This window comes from Mauremys reevesii, linkage group 13 (genome assembly GCF_016161935.1).
Source record: "Mauremys reevesii isolate NIE-2019 linkage group 13, ASM1616193v1, whole genome shotgun sequence".
In the NCBI taxonomy this organism is placed as follows: Eukaryota; Metazoa; Chordata; order Testudines; family Geoemydidae; genus Mauremys; species Mauremys reevesii.
This window is the reverse complement of record NC_052635.1, coordinates 47,595,571-47,620,095: the sequence shown is the minus strand read 5'-3', so window position 1 is coordinate 47,620,095 and position 24,525 is coordinate 47,595,571. Positions and strand designations below refer to the sequence as shown.

At 44.8% G+C, this 24,525-nt stretch overlaps 1 protein-coding gene across 2 annotated transcripts in view; it reads left to right on the top strand.

Moving 5' to 3' along the window:
* Nucleotides 1-24,525, top strand: part of NOL4L (nucleolar protein 4 like) — a 96,773-nt gene that overhangs the window by 37,058 nt on the left and 35,190 nt on the right. Inside the window, exon 1 of one of the 2 annotated variants that reach the window (XM_039498363.1) lies at nucleotides 20,507-20,655. The exons of the other annotated variant lie outside the window; for it this stretch is intronic. The gene's annotated coding sequence lies outside the window, so the exon portion shown is untranslated. Of the gene's footprint in view, nucleotides 1-20,506; nucleotides 20,656-24,525 lie in introns of those variants that run through there. 2 annotated transcript variants of the gene reach the window in all.

Below are 24,525 nucleotides of genomic sequence, written 5' to 3'. Positions count from 1 at the left end.
CACTAGCAAGTGTGTGTCCTCAGTTCTGTTCTTGGACCTGTCACTAAAAAGATGTATAGGAAATGTACTGCTACCAAGAAATGCTTTTGCATCTAGCTAACTGAGCCTCGAAAACAGTCCAGTGTGGGGAGTAGAAAGCTGCAAACAAGATGGCTGTTGCTGGGCAGACCAACACACTGAGCTATTTGATTTTACTAACTGAATTTATTTCCCTTTCTGAAAATAACCCTCTCCCTGACTCGCCAGCTCAGGAGTAGAAGGTGATTGGAGATAAATGCCAAAGAACAAAAAAAAAAAAACTAATTAGCTGAAAACAGCAGAAGGTTCTCAGATGCCATATTCCATTGCCCTGGTCCTGAGCTCGGACTTGCAAACAGAGGTACCTTGAAACCACTACACCATAAGGAAACTATTAGAATATTTATGTTCATAGACATACAAAGCAAATACATCAGAGACTTCACTGGAGGGGAGATTAGGAGTTATCACCATGAGGACACAGGCAGGTGGAGAGGAGCCTGATAAGTTACTAGTTCATGAGAGAAAAGATGCAAGATTCTCTCAGCACGGCCCAGGAAACAGGGAACAGCAACATAGGCATAACAAGAAGACCATTGTAATGTATGCTGTGCACTTCGGAAGCAATTGTTATCTGAGGATCTTACAGTGCTATACAAAGATTACATTAATTAATCCTTACAACACCACTGTAACATAGGTAAGCATTATTATCTCTATTTTACAGATGGGTGAAATGATGCATAGAGAGGTTAAGGGTCTGAATTTCAGAATTACTGAGCACCTGCATCTCCAGTTGAAGTTCACAAGGGACTTCGCTATTGCCAATTTAATCTTCTGCGGAAGACACTCCAATAGTAGTTTGATGGGCAGCCCAATGAATTCGTAAGACAGACAGGTAGATAGTTGATGTCAATGGAAGCTGGAGGTACTCAGCACCTCTGAAAATGGCCTTAAATGATTTTCCCAAGGTCATACATCATAGTTAAAACCACTTCAAAAAATTCCTTTGTTAGTAGAAAGATACGTCCAAATGATTATACTGAATATCTGTCAGTAAAGAGTCCTCAAGCCCATTTCCAGTCATGGTTAATGTACTAGGTTCTTTTTAAAGCAGGACACACTAGCCAAATGCTGCCCTCACTTGCACTCATGCAATCCTCCTGAAGTCAGGCCAGGCAGGGCCCACTGTAAATAGGACCTACAATATTTGGAACTATAACCTACACTTCTGAAAGCTTGAGGAGATTGTGGCCATAGCTGTGGGGGCAGGGTGGGGCAGAGGGGAGCCTGCTGTACCTGAGGCTGGGAGTAGAGGAGGTGTGGAGTGGAGGGTAGTGTGTCAGGGCTGGGGTGCAGGGAGGTTGGGTGGTAGGGAGGAGTGCACTGGGGGGGGGTAGGGAGGATGGAGCGTGAGGGAGTGTGCCGCAGTGGAAAGAAGACATGAATGTTACTCTACTTTAGCTGTGATGCATCTGGACATGATGGATCAAGAGCACATATTAAAGGAAACAAACATGAAATCAGGTCCCAATATAATGTTCTCCTCTGCCTGACCTTATCCCAGTGGTTCAGAGCAGGAGAAAGGTGTTAACCAGTATTAGGTTAGACTTTATGGAACTGATGCTATACCTCAGTTTCCCAGAAAGCGTCATATTGTTTATAATAGAACTTTCATCTTTCCCGGATATGGAATCAGCCAGCCAAAGGTTAAAGAGGATCATTTTGCTCAGGATTGAAAGAGTGGAAAAAGTGACAGAGGGGCAATCTGTTAAAATGGACTAATCTCCCTGGATCCCTCCTGCCTGGGGCTGAACCAAATGTTTGGGTATTATCCATTCTGATCTTACACTTGTAACTTATCCATGCCATTTCTGCTGTGTGAAGGTAGTGGGTCCTGCGACTACCAATTTCTTCCCAAGGATGTGGTGGCTAATTTGAGAAGCTGCTGTGACTTAAATCTTCATGCTTAATGTTCAAAGGAAATCCTAATGTTTCATATCCACTTAGCTGGCTCAGCCCTTCAATGAATGCTCTTTACTTCACTGGTGCTAAAGGCATTTATTTAAATTACTTGGAGATTCTGATCAGGCTATACAGCCTCAGGGCTAAATTCTGAGCAATGCTGAGCAACTGCAACTCCTTTTGTGGCTTTTGTTTTTTAAATGTATGCAAATAAAGTTTCATAGAGCACATAGTTATTCTGAGGCTCTGCTTCATGTTAAGCTTCTTTGTATAAAGCTTTTCTGTAGTTCTGTCTATTTACACAACACTTTGCAAACTCATGGGCTCGATCCTGCTGGGTGTAGGGTTGCCAGGTGTCCAGTTTTCAGTCGGAACGCCCGGTCAAAAAGGGACCTTGGGAGCTCCAGTCAGCACTGCTGACCAAGCCATTAAAAGTCCGGTCGGTGGCGCAGTGGGGCTACGGCAGGCTTCTTGCCTGCTGTGGCTCCCCGCGGCTCCTGGAAGCAGCAGCATCTCCCCCACTCCTGCTCCTAGGCACAGGGGCAGCCAGGGGGCTCCACTCGCTGCCTCTGTCCCAAGCACCAGCTCCAGAGCTCCCATTGGCTGGGAACCATGGCCAGTGGGAGCTGTGAGGGCGGCGCCTGCAGATGAGGCAGTGCGCAGAGCCACCTGACTGCGCCTCCGCATAGGAGCTGGAAGGGGGACATGTTGCTGCTTTCGGGAGCTGCTTGAGATAAGTGCCACCCGGAGCCTGAACCCCTAACCCAGCCCTGATCCCCCTTCCACCCTCCACCCACCAAGCCCAGAGTCCCCTCCTGCACCCCAAGCCCCTCATCCCCACCCCAGAGCCTGCACCCCCAGCTGGAGCCCTCACCCCCCCGTACCCAAACCCCTTGCACCAGCCCAGAGCCCCCTCCCACACTCTGAACCCCTCAGCCCCACCCCAGAGTCTGCACCCCCAGCCAGAGCACTCACCCACTTCCACATCCCAACCCACTGCCTCAGCCCAGAGCCCCCTCCTGCACCCTGAACCCCTCATTTCTGGTCCCACCCCGGAGGCTGCACCTCCTCCCGCACCCCAAGCCTCTGCCCCAGCCCAGTGAAAATGAGTGAGTGAATGAGGGTGGGGAGAGTGAGCGACAGAAGGAGAGGGTCTGGAGTGAGCAGGGGGCAGGGCCTCAGGAGGGGTGGGGCAGGGGGGAGAGCAAGGGTGTTCGGTTTTGTGCGCATAGAGAGTTGGCAGCCCTAGGTGGGTGCTGGGTGTCCTCAACACCCACCACATTTAGTGGGAATTGAAGGTTATTCAGTGCCTTGCAAGTTTGGGCTCTGTATAAATAAAGCCTGTTCCCTGCCCCAAAGAGCCTGCAGTCTAAGGCTTTGACCTGTTTCCACTGAAGTCAGTGACAAAGCTCGCAGTGATGTTGTGGGTGCCATATCAGACCATTTTGTTCTTTATAAGGCCTAGGAGTGTCATGTATTCCATGGGATTTGAGCCCTATGACTATGCTATGAAGTGTTTCCCTCTTTAGATAAATTATGTAACTACGTGAAAGTCAATACAAAATATTTATAAAGGGAGGAAAGTGTATTTGCCAAACTGACCCTTGGATGCTGTAATGCTATTAATTCTTCCATATTTAACATTTCTTTTAACAGTGGGCATTTCTAGGTCTACTTGGAGTTACTGTTCCCAGAAATGGCCCCACATCACATGACAAAAACTCATAAGTATGAGCCCTGTACCACCACCCTCACTGACTTCTTCAATAGGAGGTTAGCATGAGTAAGTTCTGCAGGGCTGAGCCTTCAGTTAGCCACAATAGGTCGGCAAATGTTACCCTGCACCAGGGATTTGACTGTAATCTTCCACCTCCAGTGGCAACTCTGCAACATGAAAAAACATGCTTTCTGCAAAATATGAAGATCCCAGAATCCTTGAAGAAGACCAACCTATGTGGCCCGAGGATTAGGATTTTTAAAGGGTCTAATCCTCAAATACTTATTCAGAAAAAAACTCCCATTAATGTCAACAGGAGTTTTGCCCAACTTGGAACTACAGGATTCAGGCCCTAAATGATTTCTTGGCTCAAGGAAAAGTATCACATTGTTTACTTAGTTCACTCCGGCCTCTCTTAGATCTTCTAATCTTGAAAAAAGAAATCTGAATTGGTCACACTCTTGTCCCTCGGTCTGCAATTTCATGGATTTTCAGTTTGTTGTTTCTTTTTCCTTTTGCTTCACCAACTGCCCATTGAATTAGAAAGCGGATACATTGGCTACTGTCTTGAGCTGCTTCCACTCTGAAGCATATAATCAGCTCTACCTTCACCAACCAGTGTATGCCGCCTTGGTTACAGCTGCTTTCCACAATGCTTATATTTTCTCACCCTCAGTTTATCAGGAATATCATCCTCTGAACTCTTCCTCTTGTCACCAGCGTTTCCTGGTTAGGTGAGTGCACGGCTCCCTAAGCCTTTCCAAGATGTAACAATTGAGGGAAGAAATTATTCAATGTTGATAGTTTGCCCTTCAGTCTGCTCCAGTGAGATTTCTGGGAGCAGAAGAGCAGCCAGAGATGAGTGCTGCTGTTCAAATTTCCACAGGAAAAGGACTTTCCGTCAGAGTTAGCTGCGTAACCTAATCCTGAGGGGATATTTGGGAAAGAGCCAGTGTGTCCTGGGTGCCCTCAACCTTGAGTCTTGAGGACATTTTCTGACTTTTTCTGGGAGACCAAGCACCTAGACCAGCCACTAATGCGTCGCACCCTGACAGGGTTACAGTATTGGTGAAGGAAAAGTGAAGTGGACACAGGAGTTGCACATACGATAATTCAAGGTTGTTTGAGTGTTTCAGTACTAGGCATGTTTTCCAAACCTTTAATCATTCTTATGCCTCTTCTCCAAACCCTCTCCAGTTTATACAAGTCAAGAAGGATGCTGATGAACTGGAGGGGGTTTAGAGAAGAATCACAAGAATACTTAAAGAATTGAAAAACATACCCTATCGTGAATGACTCTGGGAGCTCACTCTGTTTAGTTTAACAAAGAGAAGGTTAAGGAGTGATGAGCACAGTCTGTAAGTACCTACATGAGGAACAGAAATGTGATCATAGAGGGCTCCACAGTTTAGCACAAAAAGATAACAAGATCCAATGGCTGGAAGTTGAAGCTAGACAAATTCAGACTAGAAGGAAGCTGCATAATTTTAATGGTGAGGGTAATTAACCATTGGAACAATTTACCAAGGATCGTGGTGGATTCTTCATCACTGGAAATTTTTAAATCAAGACTGAGTGTTTTTTCTAAAAGATCTGCTCTAGTTTAAAGTAGAAATTAATTCAGGAAGGTCCTATGGCCTGTGTTACACTGGAGGTGAGACTAAAATGATCAGAATTGTCTCTTCTGGCATTATAATCTATGAAGCAGCTACAAAAGGAGTAAGAATTAAGGCCATGTCTACACTACCACTTTTGTCGGTAGAACTTATGTTGCTCTGGGATTTGAAAAAAACAATCCCTGAGCCACATAAGTTACCCAACAGAAGTACCGGTGTGGACAGTGTTATGTCGGTAAGAGAGCATCTCCGTCCGACAGAGCTGCCGCTGCTCGTGGAGGTAGTTTTATGATGCTGATGGGAGAGCTCTCTCCCATTGGCATAGAGCGGCTACGAGCCATCGTACCACTGCGTAGCTGCCTCGGTACAGCTGTGTCTATGTACGGTCTCTAGTGTAGACGTGGCCTAAGAGGGTTAATTCACAATGGACCAGATTTCCAAACGTGCTCAGCACACAGCAGCTCCCATTGTTCTGAGCGGGAGCTGTTTGGCACTTGCGAAAATCTGGCCAGTTTCTTTAGCCATCTAAATGGGAGTTGAGCTCTTCTGAAAATCTGCCCAAAGGTCTCTGAGGAAAGTCTGTGAGCAAAGGGACACATTACCTGAAGTAAAATTCTCCAGGGTAGCTTTAGGGCCTGTCCATAGAGACTGACTGACCGTGTGGGGAACTATATTACAGCACAACGGTCTCTCAGCTGTGCTGTGCTCAGGATTGCCTGGATGGAGGTGCCTGGACCATGTTATTGAATCATGTTGAAGCCCTCTCTAGCTGACATTCAGGTCATCTTCATTAGAGTCCTTCCGCTGGTCTCTGTTAATTCCTAATGTTTTTCTTTGGATTCTGTTGCTTTGTACTGGTTTTTCAAGGATCAGTGGCCCCCACAACCAGCAGAGCCATTGCTTTGTTCCAAAACCTAGTTGGCCAACTGGAACCAGTTGAAAGTTTTCAACTGGAATTTCTACTTGAGTTGATATTTACAGGAGAATCCAAAGACTAAGGAAAAAGAGGCTGATTTGCATCCTGGAACATTGAATGCAGAATACAGATGGGTGGGCGATCTCCTCAAGGAAGCAGTCTCATGGCAACTTTAGCTTGGAGAGACTGGGGACTGAAGGAGAAGAGAGCTGATGGGCAAATCCTTACAATTTCCACCAATGTCAGGTGCCTGGCTTGCCAGCTAGAGCTCAAGAAACCCATGTTTTCTCTTCCCTACTATCCCTAGAGCTGTGTAGAATTAACTGTAAAGGTGATCTTGCTGTGTGTGACGAATAATAATAAAAAAGGCCTCAGTCCCCCTCCTCTCCCCCTTCATTTTTTCCCTGTTTGTATTCTATATTAGAAACATCAGGTAATGATCTTGCTCTTTTTTCTGGAGGACTTGGGCAATCTTTGGAAGACATGGAATGTGAAACACAGCTGGAGGTTGCTGCTCTCCCAATCCCCAATTGAGGCAGCGAGGATGTGGAGTTTTAGGATTAGAAAGCTGCAGCTCTGGTTTTGGTCTCCCTCTGTGATGTTCGAGGTGCCCCAAGGACTGCAAAAGTCCTCCAAGAATCAGGACTTGTTTCTAAGAAGTGGAAGCAAACATTTTGAGGTTCTTTTTGTACATCCCAAACACCATTTTAAACAATTATTTATTGCTTTCTAGTTCATCTTTAAAGCAATGTCACCTTATTGCCATGCAATTAACTAGCATTTGGTGGCACTAATAGAAATAAATTAAATAACTGACTTGTGTTCCTCTTGGCTTCTGCCATAAATGATTAATTGTGCCCAGCAGCACTATGGGGAACTCACTTTTCTTGGGGTAACTGATCTACAGAAACCATTAAATGAACGGATGTCAAGATGGCCTTTTTAACTTCATTATCCAGGAAAAATTGTGTGCCGTGTCTATGATTTACTGGTGCTGCTAGACACACCAATATTAAAACAGCAGTATGTCCAAAAGGAAGCACAGACTGGAAGAGTGTTAGAATGTTTTATCTGTGCTGAGGAACAAAGAAGAAAGTAGAATCCGGAACTTCTACTTGAGCCTTCATAAATGACAAGAAGGGGCTCCCTGCAGAGAGTACAGACCTTGGAAAGCAACATTCCAAAATAACTCCCCATGAGTAAAGAGGTTACTCTGAAAACCTCAGACCAAATTCTGTTCTCACTCCTAAGAAAATCTGGAATACCTCCATTGGAGTCAATAGATTTACTCTGGCATAACTGAGAGCAGAATTTAGTTTGAGGTCACAAGAACGTGCAGAGTCTCCTGTGGCCTGCCTCTCCTCTCACACTGGTTTTAAACAAATTCGCACAGGTGTGAGAGGAGAATCAGGCCCTTTACACTTTCCACACTATGCAGAAGTAACTCACTGTAGGATGACTGCTGGGGCACTAAACTATCTTCTGAACTCCTGACTGTTACAAACTAGTAATTAAAAAGAACAAAAAGATAATGTTTGCTGTTTAGCCCTAATGCTCCTACCACCTAATTTTTAAATGATGAATACTATCATTTTTTAAATGCTAGGGTAGTCCAAGTTTAAGGCAGTTGTTCTCTGGGCAAGCTATTCCGTCTGGTTTAATTCCAACTCAGTCCTGAATTTATTTTTTCAGGGTTCATACTAGGCCATTCAGCATGACTTCCATTAAGGCCTCCTATCTTACACAATGGCTGGCAGACTCTAAAGACTTTAAAAGGAACAAATCTTTAAATTGAAATGCCAAACTGACTCCCTCTGATCTGGACATGCTGCTGTTTTGGCAGATTCAGTACAGTCCAATCTGGGGTTTGGTAACCAGGTATAAATGATACAGAAATGGGCCGGAGGTTATATAATGAGCGAATGGCAGGAGCTGCTGTTGGAGCTGAATTAGCATAAGCTTTCTATTGGGGCTGGGGCTTTGGCACACTAACTTGTGCTATATTAAGAGATGGGGAGGAATGGACGGGCCCGGGCCAGACCTGCATTCCTTACACATTTCAGTGGGAGTTTGAGATGTGCTAGGAGGGCAGGATAAGGTGTATGCAGTTGCTGACATCGGAACAGGTTTTCAGGAAACATTTTCTCCATATCAGAGGCATAATCATGAAAGGTAGTGAGCACCTTCCAGTCCAACTCAAGTCAAGGGGAGTTGAGGTTGCTAAACACCCTTCAAGATCAAGCCCCAGCTGGGGGACTAAGGGATGAAAGGATCCTTCTGTCCAGAGTAGTTTGTATGCAATATTGAGTCCTCCTCACTCCCTCTCCTCTGCCTTCTCCATGCTATACCCATTAATCAAGTTCGCTCCGCTCAGACCTCCTAGGAGAGTTTCTATCAAGCCAGCCAAGCCCCCTCCCCAGCCAGCCTGCTTGAGATGCACCCCCATTCTTAACTCTGGGCTTGCAATGAGACAAGCAGAGCTGGAGCTGGGAGAAGGCGGATCCACAGAGAGAGTTAAGTTGGGTTGGCTGGGAACGAAGTTTGTCGGCTGCTAACCTCTCCGTTTGCCTGCCCCACTGTTCAGAGCAGCCCCAGGTAGCAGGAGAAAGGCGTAGCCTAGGGTCTTTTATCAGCAATGCACATTCTTGGGACAGAGTTTCTAAACTCTGGGGCAGTCTTGGCAATATTGGTACTGCTAGAAGGTCTGGCTCTACATAGCACACAAGGTTTTCCTCTTTGAGATCTTTAGTTCAAAACTGGCTTGTGTCACGTGAGAGAGAGTTTCGTAGTCTCATCTCTTGGTGCAACTCACAAAACCAACATCAAATTTGCCATCATTGGCAGCTGCTGCTCCAGACTAAGGTGTCACAAGTCAGGATTAAGGTGCCTGGATTGAGCTATCTGCGGGGACCCAGAGCTGGGACAACAGAGAGTGTTTCAGTACTGGAGGAAGTTGTATTTGGCAAAACTGCACAGGGAAACATATCACGTGCTGCCTGGCTGTAGCCAGGACTTTTATCCCTTCCTCTCATGAGCACTGGATTTGCTCAGTCACTTGAAAATAAAATGTTATTTTGCAGAGATATTTGTTGCCCTCTTCTGCCCTGGAGAAGAACCTCCTTCGGTTCCTAAATTAAATGCTGTTAAATACTATGCCAAGAAAAAAACCAGAGGTTGCACTGAGAGACAAGTACAAATTATGTATTGGCAAATGGGTGTAAGTCAAAGGGAGCCAAAGGAGTCTTAAGTAGCTGGTACAAGTAGCAAGGGAATCAGAAAATTCCACAACTTAGCTCCTCTCTAGCCTCACATAAGACTGGGCTGCACACAGACTTACACTGAAATAATAATAGCCGTGAATTAAAACCAATTTAGTTATTTCAGTGTAATTCTCTGTGCTGACATGCTTATTTCAGAATAAGGCTGAAGTCAGTTTAGCTAAAGTCAGTAATTATTGACACATAGACTTTCAGTGAAATAACTAAATTGGTTTTAGGAAATGAATTACATTACATTGGTGCAAGTTGGTATGTATATCAGCCTTTTGATTCAACTCTGAATATTGGCTTGAAACTCTTAACGATGGTAAAAATTATCCAGTGAATAATATTTGGGGACAAAATGGTTCTAAATTTAAGAATTTCACTCCTTTCATGTATTATTCCTCCCCACCCCCCGCTCCCCACTTGTGAATTATTTTGTATGAAGCACTCAAGATAAGTTCATTGTCACAATCTCTGTTGCCTTGGTGTTTTTGTGAAAGCTGTATTAGAGCAGTATTTAGGATTGTATTTGTGTGGTTTAAACTATATTGCCCTTTGAAATTTACAGCCATATCTGTATTATGCATTCGGTCTGTACTCTCATACTAGTTTATATACCCATCCTGTCATCTGTAACCTTCCTGGCATTTTATGAGGGACTTCAGGTTGGGAGACATATGCTGGAAGTCTCATGCGGCCAGTAGTTAATCATCATTAGAGTTTCTAAAAATTACAGATGATAAATTTTCTAACACAAAAGGTATTGCACCCAACATGAGGTAACTGTTTTGGATCTCATTACGATGGATAAAGATAAATTAATCACTTAATTGGAAGTTGGTTGTTGCTTAGGACCGGTGATCTAACCTGATTACGTTCAACATGGGCAAACAGCAGACAATCCCAACCAACAATAGATAGATTTGGTACCTCAAATAGGCTAATTTCCCAAATCTGAAGAAAATTATGAGCAAATTTGGTTGGGAGGAAAAATTTATACAGGAAAATGTAAATGAAAACTGGGAGTTCTTTCAGAAGAGCTTATTAGATGGCCAAAAAGCCATGATTCCACCATCAAGAAAGAGGACAACTTTGGTTAACAGACCATCCACGTTAAGTGGCAAAGTGAAGGCAGCAATTAAAAATAAAAAAGCCACACATAACTAATGGAAAAAGGGGGAAATAACTAACAATTGATATAATTTAGAAGATGTGAAGTGTAGAAAATGATAAGGAAACCAAAGGGAAAAATCCATGGCTGGCAGGGCTAAGGACAATAAGGATTTTTTTTAAAGTATATTAGGAACAAAATAAATCCTAACAATGGTATAGGTTTATTATTCAGTGGAGATGGTAAAATTGTTAATAGTGATTCAGAAAAGGCAGAAGTGTTCAGTAAGAATTTCTGTTCTGTATTTGGAATGAAGCAGGTTGATGTACTTATATCACATGAAGAAAATGAAGTACTTTCCAGTCCATTAGTAACTAATGCGGTTGTTAAACAACTTTTACAATAATTACTAGGGATAAAAAAATTAAATCATCAGGTCCAAATAACTTGAATCCAAGAGTCCTAAAAGAATTGGTGGAGGAGATGTCTGGCCCTCTGATGTTAATTTTTAACAATTCTTAGAATGCTGGGGAAATTCTAAAAGACTAGAAGAGTTCTAATGTTGTGCCAATATTCAAAAAGGGCAAGTAAGATGATCCAGGAAACTATAGGCCAGTCCTGGACAAAATAAAGGAAAAGTTGATATGGGATTCAGTTGATAAAGAATTAAAGGATAGGAATATAATTAATGCCAGTCATCATAATTTTTATGGAAAATAGATCTTGTCAAACAAACCTGATTTCATTCTTTAAGAAGATTACAGGTGTAATGTATAAAGGTAGCTGAATGGGTGTAATAGAGTTTTGTAAGGGAGTTCGGCTAAAAATTAGCACTATTCAGTATCAATAAAGCACACCTAAAATGGATTAAGAATTGGCAAACTGACAGATCTCCTTAAAGAATGAAATCAGGTTTGTTTGACAAGCCCTATTTTCCATTAAAATTATGTTGACTGGCATTAATTGTATTCCTATCCTTTAATTCATCATTGTTCGTCAAATGGGGGTGTATCTATTGGAGTTCTACAGGGATCAGTACTAGGCCTGATGCTATTCAACATTTTCATCAAATCATATGGAAATATAGAATCACTGTTGATAAAATTTGCGGATGACAAAGATTGGTGGAGTAGTAAATAATCATGAAGACAAGGCAGGCAGAACAATCTGGGTCCCTTGGTAAGTTGGGCCCATTCAAACAAATTGTGTTTTAACAGCCAAAGTAAAGGTATGCATCTAGGAACAAGGAATGCAGGTCATACCTACAGAATGAGATACTGTATCCAGGAAAACAGAGACTCTGAAAAAGGTTTAGGGGTTGGAGTGGACAAGGAAGTCAACATGACCTCCCAGTGTGATGCTATGACAAAAAGGCAAATGTGATCCCTAGATATATAAACAGGGGAGTAGGCGTAAGGAGATGATTTTACCTCTGTAAATGGCACTGGTGAGATAGATACTGGAATACTGCGTCCAGTTCTAGAGTCCACATTCTAAAACAGCTGTTGAGAAACTGGAGAGGGTGCAGAAAAGAGCCACAAAAATTATTCGAGAGCTAGAAAAAATGCCTTACAGAGTTCAATCTGATTTAAAGAGCTCAATCTGTTTAGTTTATCATAAAGACAATTCAGGCCTGAGCTACATCTAAATATGTCCCACAGAGATGTAAAGAATGCAGACCCTTGAGAGATGTAGTTAAGCTGGCCTAAACCCAGTGTAGACACTGCTAGATGGATGTTGAGAGGTCTACACTGCAGCACTAGAGTGCTGTAACTGCAGCGCTGCAGCTGTGGTGTCTGTCACATAGACATGCCCTGAGAGGTGACATGATTACAGGGTATAAGTACCTTTGGGGAGAGAAATACCAGGGATTAAAGAGCTCCTTAATTTAGCAGAGGCTATAACAAGAACCGATGGCTGGAAGATGAAGCCAGACAAATTCAAATTAGAAACCAGGCACCTTTTTTAACAGTGAAGGAGATTGTTCATTGGAACAAAATACCAAGAGAAGTGGTGGATTCCCCATCTCTTGATGTCTTGAAATCAAGAATAGATGCCTTTCTGGCAGATGCTTTATGCAAACGCAAGTTATTGGGCTCAGTGCAGGGGTAACGGTGAAATTTAATGGCCTGTGCTATATCAGAAGTCAGATGGATGATAACTGTATGAATGGCTTGCTTTGAATGAATGTGTTTTTTTTATTATTATAATTAACCGTAACATTGAGGCTAGTAAAAACGGGAATGAATCTTAAAAGCTTTTAGATTGGGTAGGTCATTACAAACATTTTTCCCAGAGTCGATTTCCCAGGCTTTGTAAGATAGCACTGTGTGCTCCGTGCACTGTCCAAGTACAAACAAAACAATTTGATGCCAAAACTTGGGCTGGGTGAGACAAACCATGCTGCAAAGGAGATGTGAACCGAGGCCCTAACCCTTTGGTGTTATTGACGATCACACAGAACTTTATGTAAGACTAATGGTATTAACCCTGGTGCCTTGGGCAAATTACAGTCTACCTCCCTAAATTCCTCCTGTGTTTTTAGTTGAACATAATATTCTTTATTTCCTGTCCCAAACTGTCGTGTTGTGTTGCAGTGTGCTGGTAAACAGCTCTGTGTTCCCTGAGAGGCCGCTGTGGTGCCAAGAGAGGCCGATCCCTAGCTATCTGGTACCCTTCTTCACTGTAATGTTGTGCAGCTTGCTTAATTGTTTTTATTAAAGTGCTTGGAGATATTCAGAAGTGCAACGTATTATCAATGCTAGTGAACACACTCCTAGTCTCTGGTGCATATTAACCATTGGCACACCGCTAATATGGCCCGCTTGCTTTAGCCTGGAACTGAGCATACTGAATAAGTGGGGTCAGTATTCCTCCAACATTCATATACTTCTGCCTTTATTAAGTTACGTTTCTTCCTGACCATTGTGAACCACGTGTGAATCAAAGGACTGGATGTGTTCAGTCTGCTGTTGTCAGGATAGGGACTCTTCCCAATAGAATGACAAGCAGCATGTAACTTCTTCCCCCAATGAAATCCTAAACAAGCCCAGATCTCAACCTGTTTAGTGAGTCTGTAAAAAAAACCTTCCACAAGGATCAACAAATCTGTAAAGATGTGGTGCTGCAAAATTATAACACAGCTTATTTTTATTACATGGTATGTTTTCCATACAATGGCCTTAATGTATCTAATGCAGTGTGTCCAATACATGCAAAATGCTTCATAGCCAATAAATCTATGTAGGCTCTGTATCCAGCTCAGCCATAGACTTGCTATGTGATCTTGGTAAAGTCACATAAATTCTGTATATTTCAGTTTCCCCATCTCTAAAATGCAGATAACAAAACCTCAGAGAGGGATTGTGAAGCCAAATTCACTAATGTTTGTAAAGCTCTTTGAGGGCCTTGCATGGAAGTTGTTTAAAAGTGCAAAGTATTAAAGAAGAGGAGACTCTAAGGTTCTGCTTTTTAACCCTGATCTTTGAATTTCCACACTCACTTTTGCATGTGCATCTATTAAACCCACTAAAGTAGGCTTGCACCAGCTTTGGTTGCACACACCATGAAATTTAAGCACCAAATGATCTCATATACATGTATAAAATGACTGTGCAGCCACTTTTGTGTAATAAGCTGTGCTTACAAATGGGAATGTTCAAAACCAGAATGTGGCTTGGGACTGGCTAAAATGTTGGCCTCAAATGATTCAGTTCCGTACTTCTAATAGCTACTGTGTTGAAATTACTTTATTCTGTTTTCTGTGGCCAAGAAATATGCGGCACCATTTAAGAGTCCTTCTATCCTTGTCAGTTCCTATCACAATGTAAACATACCACCAGGTGGTGTGCATGAATACTCAGAGTGAAATTGATAGGAGACAGAAGAACGTGGAATTTCCATATTTGCTCAGACCCTTGGTTCTTATAGTATAGTGCTGAGACTTTGGGAGTGCCCAATACCTGATATTTCCAGAGAAGGCAGCCTCACCCCCAAAACAATCCTTTCCCTCCTCTTTCAGACGATGGTGATCAATTTGCACCCTGGAGGATGAAGCTGCATTTCCTTTGTATCTCTTTATTTTAGCTCCTAAAAGTGATGATTTTATGAGTATTTATTAATAACTCTTATTTTTAAAGAAAGATGGAATTATAACTAAGGGTGAACAAGCTAAAGCATGTGATGCAACCCACAGCCCACCAGAAAGTTTCACGGATCTTCTATTTCCTGACTTCCCTAAGCTATGGAATGCCATAGACATTCAGCTACAAGGATGATGTGAAAATAGATTATCCTGCTAGTAGTCTTTGACTATGGCTGTCTCTCAGCAACTTGCTTTCCAGTGACACTCTCACCCCCTTTTCCTTACTGGCTTCATTCATAAAAGGTTTGCATTTTTTAAAGCTAATTCTCTAGGAGGGTTCAGTAGTGGTATAGAATCTAATGCACTGAGGTCCATCTTATTATTTAGCCTACTTAGCCAGAGGCACAAGGACATCAAGTGACTTGCACAAGATTGCTCAGTGAGTCAGTGACTGCTCTGGGATGAGAATCAAGATCCTCCTAGCTCTCAGTCTTTTGCACTAGTCGCTAGATGCAGGACCTACATTAATCAACAAACACATCTGTTAAATGAAGCTGCTGGGTAAGGGCATGGACTGAGGTTTGTACCTTCATTTGAGGGCGGCCCTGGTAGCTCTTGTGGAACTTTGCCCTGGGAAACTATGAAAGATGTAGTCAGTGTATTATTTAATATGCATACATACACCCCCAAGTGTGCTAGGTGCTTTACAGACAAAAAGCGCAACACAGCTCCTGTTGGGAAGATCTTTTGCTAAAGCTCCGATGCTACAGCCTGTTCCAGGCAAGAGAACCCCAGTGGGGAGCCCCAGGGTTTCTGCAGGGGTGGCTTCTTGTACCCATGTGAAATAGCTTTCAGCTGCTGGGCCTGAATGAACAAGTCACAAAGGAGGGGGAGAAGGAAGCAATGTGAAATAATATTTTTAATTATTACGATTTTACTTATTTCCTTTTAAAAAAATCCTTTAAAAACTAACTCCTGGTCCTTACTACTACAGGGATTATTGTTACTGAACCTGTATTGAACTGCCTGCCCCTTTCCCCTGGATCCAGAAATAGTTACCTAAAGATACATTAGATAAAATTTGATAAATGCCTAATTGATTTAGGAGCCTAAATCTCATGGGGACTTGAACTCCTAAATCACATAGGCGTTTTCAAAATTTTACCAATTTTCAGATAGTTTAGGCCCCAGATTAAGGTTTGGTATGAAAGAGGAGTTCTCATATGACCAGAAACAATCTCAAATATTTATTTGAGGGCCATGTGAAATGCATTTGAACTAGGGCTGTCAAGCGATTAAAAAAATTAATCGCAATTAATCGCATGATTAAAAAAATTAATCACAATTAATTACATAACTGCACTCAAAAATAAAACAATGTAAAACTTTAGAGCCTACAAGTCCACTCAGTCCTACTTCTTGTTTAGCCAATCGCTCAAACAAGTTTGGTTACATTTGCAGGAGATAATGCTGCCCACTTCATGTTTACAGTGTCACCTGAAAATGAGAACAGGAGTTCGCATGACACTGTCTACAACAGTCTACAACAGTGCCATGCGAACTCCTGTTCTCATTTTCAGGTGACATTGTAAACATGAAGTGGGCAGCATTATCTCCTGCAAATGTTACCGAACTTGTCTGAGCGATTGGCTAAACAAGAAGTAGGACTGAGTGGACTTGTAGGCTCTAAAGTTTTACATTGTTTTATTTTTGAGTGCACTTATGTAACAAAAAAATTATACATTTGTAAATTACACTTTCACGATAAAGAGATTGCACTACAGCACTTGTATGAGATGAATTGAAAAATACTATTTCTTTTGTTTATCATTTTTACAATGCAAATATTTGTAATAACAAATCATAATATAAAGTGACCACTGTACACTTGGTATTCTATGTTGTAACTGAAATCAATATATTTGATATATTTGAAAAACATCCAAAAATATTTAATACATTTCAATTGGTATTCTATTGTTTAACAGTGCGATTAAAAGTGCAATTAATCGTGATTATTTTTTTAATCACAATTTTTTTGAGTTAGTCGTGTGAGTTAACTGCGATTAATCAACAGCCCTAATTTGAGATCATTGTACCTGCAGAATGCAACAATGGGGAACTGCACATGCATCTACCCTTTGTGTGCATGGTCACACCATTGGTATGCACAACTGCAGGGTTTTACACATGCAAAGGGTGGGTTTTCATTTTACCAAATTCACCCATTTTACCCGCCCTTGGAAATGGGGGCCAAAATGTCAATGTAAACAAGATAACCCTTCTTCTAGCCTAACCAAAACGCAACAGCTTGGTTATTGTGCATGAGGCCCAGAAACTGAAACAGACTATAATCAGGAAATGAAACTAGCTAGTGTAGTTTGAAACTGAGGGAAGTGAAAAGAGTAAACAAAAAGGGCAAAAATGTCAAGGTGGACATTTGGGGTGAAATCCTGGCCCCATTGAAGTCAATGGCAAAACTCCCGTTGATTTAAATGGGGTTAGGATTTCATCTTAGATTTTTAAAAGTCTTTTTAATGTTAATAATAATAAGAAATGCAGGCAAAGACTTAAACACAGAAGATATTATGACCATGCCCACTTAAACTGAAAATGTTCAATGTAAGTGGCATTGCTTTATGTAATCAGAACTGAAATCATCTTTTCTTGAGCTATTTCCATGCCATAGTCAGCTCAGGGGCTGGACTTGATGACTTCTCGAGGCCCCTTCCAGCCCTATGTTTCTATGGTTCTATAAGGACAGCCTGTATAAGGAGTGTCCTCTTCCCCAGCAATGTATGTCATAATGCTCGGGGACAGACACTGAGTGGGGGCACAGCAGGGATAAAGGTGTAAGAAGCCTTTCCCGCTGTATGCCATATCCAGGCAGTATCTATTTCTGTGCTACCCAAGGGCAAAGATGATCCCTCCTCGCACCCCGTGGGACAGGGCCCAAATTGGGAGTGGAGAGTAGTGATACTCCCCCAGGCTCCACCCACAAGCCAAGCCCTGCCTACATGGGACACCAAAATGAACTACCTCTCACAGCAGGTTGGGCAGGTGTTTAAAATATGATCATATATGCTCTGGTGGGCTCAGTCTCAGCAGGATTTGTATATGTTCATGGGCAGGGCCAGAAGACGGCAAAGGTACAATAAACAGCCCCCGGTCCCAGAGCCATGTAATGTCAGAGTCTCAGCTATCATTTAAAAAAAGCCAATTGTTTCTAGACCATGTAACTGCGAGGAAAAGCTCGAAAATGTGACCTAGCTGATGCAGTGACAGGCTCCAGCAGAGGGAGGAGCAGCAGCCATTAGAACTGGGAAGTAAGCTGCCTGACACCACACTCTCCACCAGACCAGACAAGGCCCCCATCGCACCCAGGCTGATTGGGGGTTGTGTCTGGATGCCCCATGGGGCTTTGCAGGATTGGTTCCCCCTTGGTGGGGGTCACGTAACCACTTGACCTCTGTTCTTCCCCTCTGGCCTTTTGGCTCTACAAGTCAGATTGGAGGGGAAAAAGGTTGTGGTGTCTCCCAAGCAACATCCACTTGCATCACCAAACAGAGTTGTCAGTAAATTGTGCAGATCTTCATAATAAGCTCGTCTCTCTCTTTTCTGACATGCTTTGCTCAGCAGTGAAATAGTTAATGTTGAAATATAAATCATCATACCTGGCCATTGATGTTAACACTCCACTGAGAATAATGTAGCCATTCATACCTCTCAGTGTGTTATGGGCTGTTTGTAGACTCAGCCAGACATCACCATATTTGGGTCAAGTTTTTAAGGATTTCTTCTCAACCCTAACAGCTGAAGACTTCAAAAAATAAAAAAGGAAAGCCGAGATTCTGGAGCACAAGGTGCCAGTCTCAAAATAAGTAATGGGTCACTGGCCTGGGCCAGTTAGAATCCTCCCTGGGGGGGCAACAAACATAAGAACAGCCATACTGGGTCAAACCAATGGTCCATTTAGCCCAGTATCCTGTCTTCTGATAGTGGCCAATGCCAGGTGCTTCAGAGGGTATGAACAGAACAAGCAGTTATCGAGTGCCATCCCATCGTCCAGTCCCAGCTTCTGGCAGTTGGAGGTTTAGGGACACCCAGAACATGGGGCTGCGTCCCTGACCATCTTGCCTAATAGTCATGGAACTTATCTAATTCATTTTTTAACCCAGTTATATTTTTGGGTTTCACAGCATCCCCTGGCAATGAGTTCTAGAGGTTGATTGTGCGCTGTGTGAAGAAATACTTCCTTCTGTTTTAAATCTGCTGCCTGTTAATTTAATTGGGTGATGTCTGGTTCTTGTGTTATGTGAAGGAGTAAAGGGAGACTGTAGGTGGGGAGAAGGACACACTTCAGCATCCTAAGGCATGGTGGGGCAGCTGTGCTCTCCCTGAGACACAACCTCTCCCAGAGCTGTGGTGGGGCACTGTGGCTACATACACCCAGTGCAAGGCCCATGAAGTACATTTGAGACCTGTAAGTGGCAGGCTGTTTCTGCATCAAGGTCCCTTCCCTGAGGAACTGCTACAATTGAGATTGTACATTTAAAAAGTGATGTGAATCATTCTGTTCCTTGCAAACTAAGGGGTTGTTACATCCACATCCATCCCCACCCCAATCCCCCCACACAAATATTGCTGCGCTTGTGGGGGCAGCAATATCCCAGAAGGGACTCGGTAGGGGAAAAACAAGTATTAGTATCCCCACTGCCCTCCACAAAGGGAGGGCAGCTCTACATTCCAGCAGGGGCCTAATAGGTAGAGGCAGCATGGAAGAGACACTGGATCATTGCATCCCTTGGATGGATTCCCCGGTCCTTCCCCCCACTTATAGGCTGTGACTGCCTAGTCCAGGTTCCTCCAGTGAAATGGTAGCTTGCCCTGGTGCACCATTGCTCCTGGCTGATTTTGTCACCAGGATCACTTAGCTTGCAGAACATAGGCAGTGAATCTAACCCTAGATTTCTCACTTCACCTACGAGTTTTCAAACCCCCTGATGTAATATGTTACTTTTGTCAGTGTTTATCCGACTGGATCCATGGACCCCAGTAACTTGGGGAGCCCTTTCTGGTGGGTCCCAGGACAACCAGAAAAGATGGAGATTGCAGTGGGAAAGGTTGAGTATGGAAGAGACTGGGAGAGCAGAGCATGGTTGGTTCACAAGACTATACCATGTAATTTTCTATAGAATGACGCTGCCCTGAGCACCCCCGTGTAGGATGGCTGTTGGAATTTATCTCATTGCTGCTTTGTATTTTTCCATGGTTACAGTCTCTGGGTAACACTCCTGTCTTTTCTCCTGAATAGGTAGTAGAGATTTCGATGTTACTGTTTCTCACTGGCCCTTTCCCAGTGTGATTGTCCAAGTCTGGGCATCTTTCGGCACAGAGCCCCTCACAGGTTATTGTACCGCTCTCTGCACAGTCTCACGCCCCCGCTGCGGGTGCATTATGCTGCCTGTTCAGGAGGGGGGGGGGTTTCCCCCCAAACTAGGGGATTTCTCTCTGGACACCACCTCGTCCTGCAGGGTTCCAGCCCTGGGCTCTCACAATGCACCCTGCCCGGGCGGACTGTCTGTCGCGTTAGAAAATGGATGGGTTCTTTCTGCTCCTCCCCACACCCACTCTCCCTACAGCGCCTGTCTCTCCGCGCCCCCCCCCCGTGTCCTGCCCCCCACGCGCAGCGGGGCTCCCCGCCCGTGTCCGTCTGTCTGTCCCTGCAGCGCGTCCCTCGTCACCCCAGTGCCCCCCCCCGCCCGCCGCGTGTGTCACTCCCCCCTCCCGCTCCCCCCGGGCCGGGAGTGACGCGCTCCGCAGCGCCAGCCCCTCTCCGCGGGCAGCAGCTGGTTGTCAGCCGCTCCAGAGCGCGGCCAGGCCAGCGTCCCCTCCCGTCCCCGCACCGAGCCGCCGGGCTGGCGCAGGCCGGCAGGCCCCAGGCGCGGCCCCGGCCCCGCAGCAGGTAGGAGCCGGGCCCGGCTCCCCGGAGCTGGCGGCCCGCGGGTGGGAGAGGGGGCCGGGGAGGGGTAGATTGTAACCCCCAGAGAGGGGGGTGCCCCGCCGGCTGGGGGCAGGCGGCGTTCCGGGGCCGCCTGGCCCGCGGGGGAACGGGTGGGGGTGGGGGTGGGCGCTCAGCGGGCACTGGTGGGTGGTGGGGGTGTGGCGGGGGCGCTAGGGGTGGGTTGGAGCGAGTTTGTTGGGGGGCGCACAGGTCACTGGGAGTTGAGGGGTTTGGGGCGCACAGGGGTCACTGGGAGTTGAGGGGTTTGTGGGGAGCACAGGGGTCACTGGGAGTTGAGGGGCGCGCACAGGGGTCACTGGGAGTTGAGGGGTTTGTGGGGCGCACAGGGGTCACTGGGAGTTGAGGGGTTTTGTGGGGGGCGCACAGGGGTCACTGGGAGTTGAGGGGTTTTTGTGGGGGGCGCACAGGGGTCACTGGGAGTTGAGGGGTTTGTTAGGGGTGCCCAGGGGTCACTGGGAGTTGAGGGGGGGTTTGTTGAGGTGCCCAGGGGTCACTGGGAGTTGGAGGGGGTTTGTGGGGGGCACACAGGGGTCACTGGGAGTTGAGGGGTTTGTTGGGGGTGCACACAGATCACTGGGGGAGGTGGATGGTGTTATTTTAAGGTTGCACACTTCACTGGGGGGTTGGACGTGCACACAGGTCAGTGGGGTGGATGGTGTTTGGGTGGAGTGAGTTGCAGCGAGTTTGCTGGGGTGTGCACAAGCTGTTGGGGGGTTGTTTGCACAGGTCCCTGGAGTTGGATGATGGAGGAAGGTCGCTGGGGATGTGGGCACTGGGGGTTGGATGGGGTATGGTGGGTGCCTATGCTCAGGTCCCTGGGGTGGTTTGGGTGCATGGTCACAGGTCGTTGGGGGTTGGACGGGGCTGAGGGTGTGAGCCCTGGTCGGGTGGTTGCATGGGCTTGGCAGGAAGGGTTGGATGTTGGGGATGAAGGGCTTCATGGCGGGTGCCGTGTGTTGAGGGGGTTGCAGGGAAGCGGGGTGAGCGCTCTGGGAGGGGGTGCACCCTGCACAGTAATGCACTGCTGGGGGGAGGGGCTGCATGGACTGGCGCGGGGGGAGGGATTGCGGGGTACGGTTGTGGTTGCGGGGCGCATGGCGAGTGTCCTGTGCCGGTTGCGGGATTCGGGGGGCACCGCTCGGCCTAGGGGCGTGCAAATCGCGTGGGCCCGTTTGTGCCTGGGGGTGGGAGGGAGGGATTTTGCCGTTTTTTAAACTCCCCGTCTGCGTTCTGATTCCATCTCCCCCGATTTCAAACCGAACCCGGCTGGCGGGGGCTCCTCCTCCCTCCCTGCTCCGCTTTCCCGGGAAGTTCTCATTAGCGTCTCTAATTAGCATTATTCCTGGAGAAAGGTTAAGGTTAGAGCGTCCTTCCCTTATCGGGAGAGCAGCCTCCCCCTTCCCCGGAAGAGCACAAAAGCACAGAAAGAAAGTGGGAGGAGGCAGATCAATGGGGGAAGCTACAGACCCATTAATTCACAGGGAACCTTTCTCCCTCTCTGAAACATCGATTTTCCCTTTCCCTGGTGTAGAGGGCACAAGAATAATATCACGCTGCTGCACCTAGAAGGGGCTCTGGGCTCTAACATTTCACTGTCTCTGCGCCTGATTTTCCTCCCATTTCTGGGGAGGGATTGTGCTGAAAATAGCTTTCTCCCTAGAGGTAAAGCCCTACTTATGGGTCAATCCCTGCTTCATGTTGAAACCCCTGCCTGCCAGGGCTGGAGCTATTTACACACATACTCAGAGGGATTTGCCTTACTGATCTATTTATTTACATATATTTGGATCAGTATAAATGGAAAGAAAGAAACTTCCTTCCTTGCAGAGTTCACCTTTCACACTGCATAGATCTGAGACCTACCTGTGTGTGCAGACACTACATTGGAAATAATGTTACAAACAAATAAACAACCATTTCACTCTTTAGGCACCTTGCTTATTTCCTGTATTTGGCTCATATTATACAATGGAAAAAGGATAGTAAATTTCACTTGTTCATCGTTCCTAGCCAGTTTCACTTTTACATTCTCAGGCATTAGGCCAATATTCCCTTGTTTTGGTGGGAAACTAGGGGTGGGGGAAGGATTGTTGGAATCTGTTTTTGCCCTGTTTGCCATTGCCACAGAAATTTTGGGTTTGTTTAGCTGAGAGCCAATAACAGCCTCATAGGGATAAGGAAAAGATTGCTTTATTTTGCAGAAGAAAGGAGAGCCCTGTACCTTGGTACAGAAGACTTTGTTTTACACAAATTTTACAGATTTTTTTTATACACATTTAGACAAAGACCCCTGCTGTGTTAACACTTGATTGGTGGTTGCCAGACCCCGTACTTCTGCTATTTGGTTAGTGAAAACTGGTTTGGAGCTAGCTTTTTTTGCTTTAAGGCAGAGGAGAAAAGACAGTTTAAAAGTTTAGGTTACTGTGTACATAAGGCTTCTGCTTTTTTTTAGTGGCTGCCTGCTAGTACAAATAAGGGGAGGGGGGTGCCAGTAACTTTTACACCATGAAAATATATTGACCGAAATGTTCCTATTGATTATATGTTGTGCAAAAATATGTTTTCATAAAACTTTGATTGTGGGTCTAGCTTGGACTTAGCAACATCTCTTTACTACTCATATACTCAGACCACCACATTTTTGATAATTTTTTACTGTGTCCATGGAAGACTAAAGTACCCTTTCATTCTGAGGGATTTATGGGCTAGGAGGCTTAATCATGTCCTTTCATATAAAATCAAATGCTAGTTTGATTTTGACCAAGGTCTGTTTCCATGAAGGTGGATTGAAGACTTGCACCTTCAACAGAGTATTCAGAGATATATAATGTTAATAGTACCGGGCAGTAGCTGTAGTTGCTTGGAAAATTCACACTTCCCCTCTCAGTATCCTATACTAGCAGTTTTTCAACCTTTTTTCATTTGCGGACCCCTACAAATTTTCAAATGGAGATGCAGACCTCTTTGGAAATCTTAGACATAGTCTGCGGATCCCCAGGGGCCTGCGGACCACAGGTTGACAACTGCTGTCCTATACCCCTTGTTCAGCACCTCCCAAATGAACAGCAAGAGCACCTAAAGATTTCACCCAACCCAGAGGGCAAAAATTCAGAATCTGTTGCAAGAATGGCTGCTCCTCCTTCCCTTGGGTAATGACATCTGGAATGTGCATGTGCTCTTTAGTGACACTCTCTTTTGGGTCTTTTTCCCCAGAAGAAAAGAACGATCTTAGGAAGGAGGGAAAACATAAGACAACAGAACTCATGAATTTTCCCTTTTCATGTAAAATATTCAGCTAGGTCTTGTCTCACCTGATTTGGGGAACTAGTAAGAACGAATTCTTATTTTTTCATGTCCTAGCAAGGGCTAAGCAGCTTCTTTCCCCTTACCCGCTAGAAGAGAATGATCTTGTGTGATAGAGAATAACAGGATTTACTGTAAATAAGAACTCTAGTCAACCTGATAGGAAGGGCATTCATAATATAGTGTTGGTTTGTAATGTACAGAAATAGGCACCAGAGCTCATGGATTCCTAACTCTGAAACTGAATTGAATCAACAATTCTTTAGCTTTCTTGGGCTCTGTGGTACAGTATTTGGCTGCTACAATATCCAGTGCCTTTGACCTGAGGAGTTTTATCTTCCATTATTAAGCCTCTCTGTGAACTGCAGTGGTTAAGTTGGGGTCAGATGTGGTTCAGTACCTTCTTGGCATGCTCAGAAGGCTGTGTTTAATGCTTGCTGGCATGGAGATGAGGCTACCTTTTTTGGTAGAGTATTCCCCAAGACTGATACTACCTTCAAGGTGGCC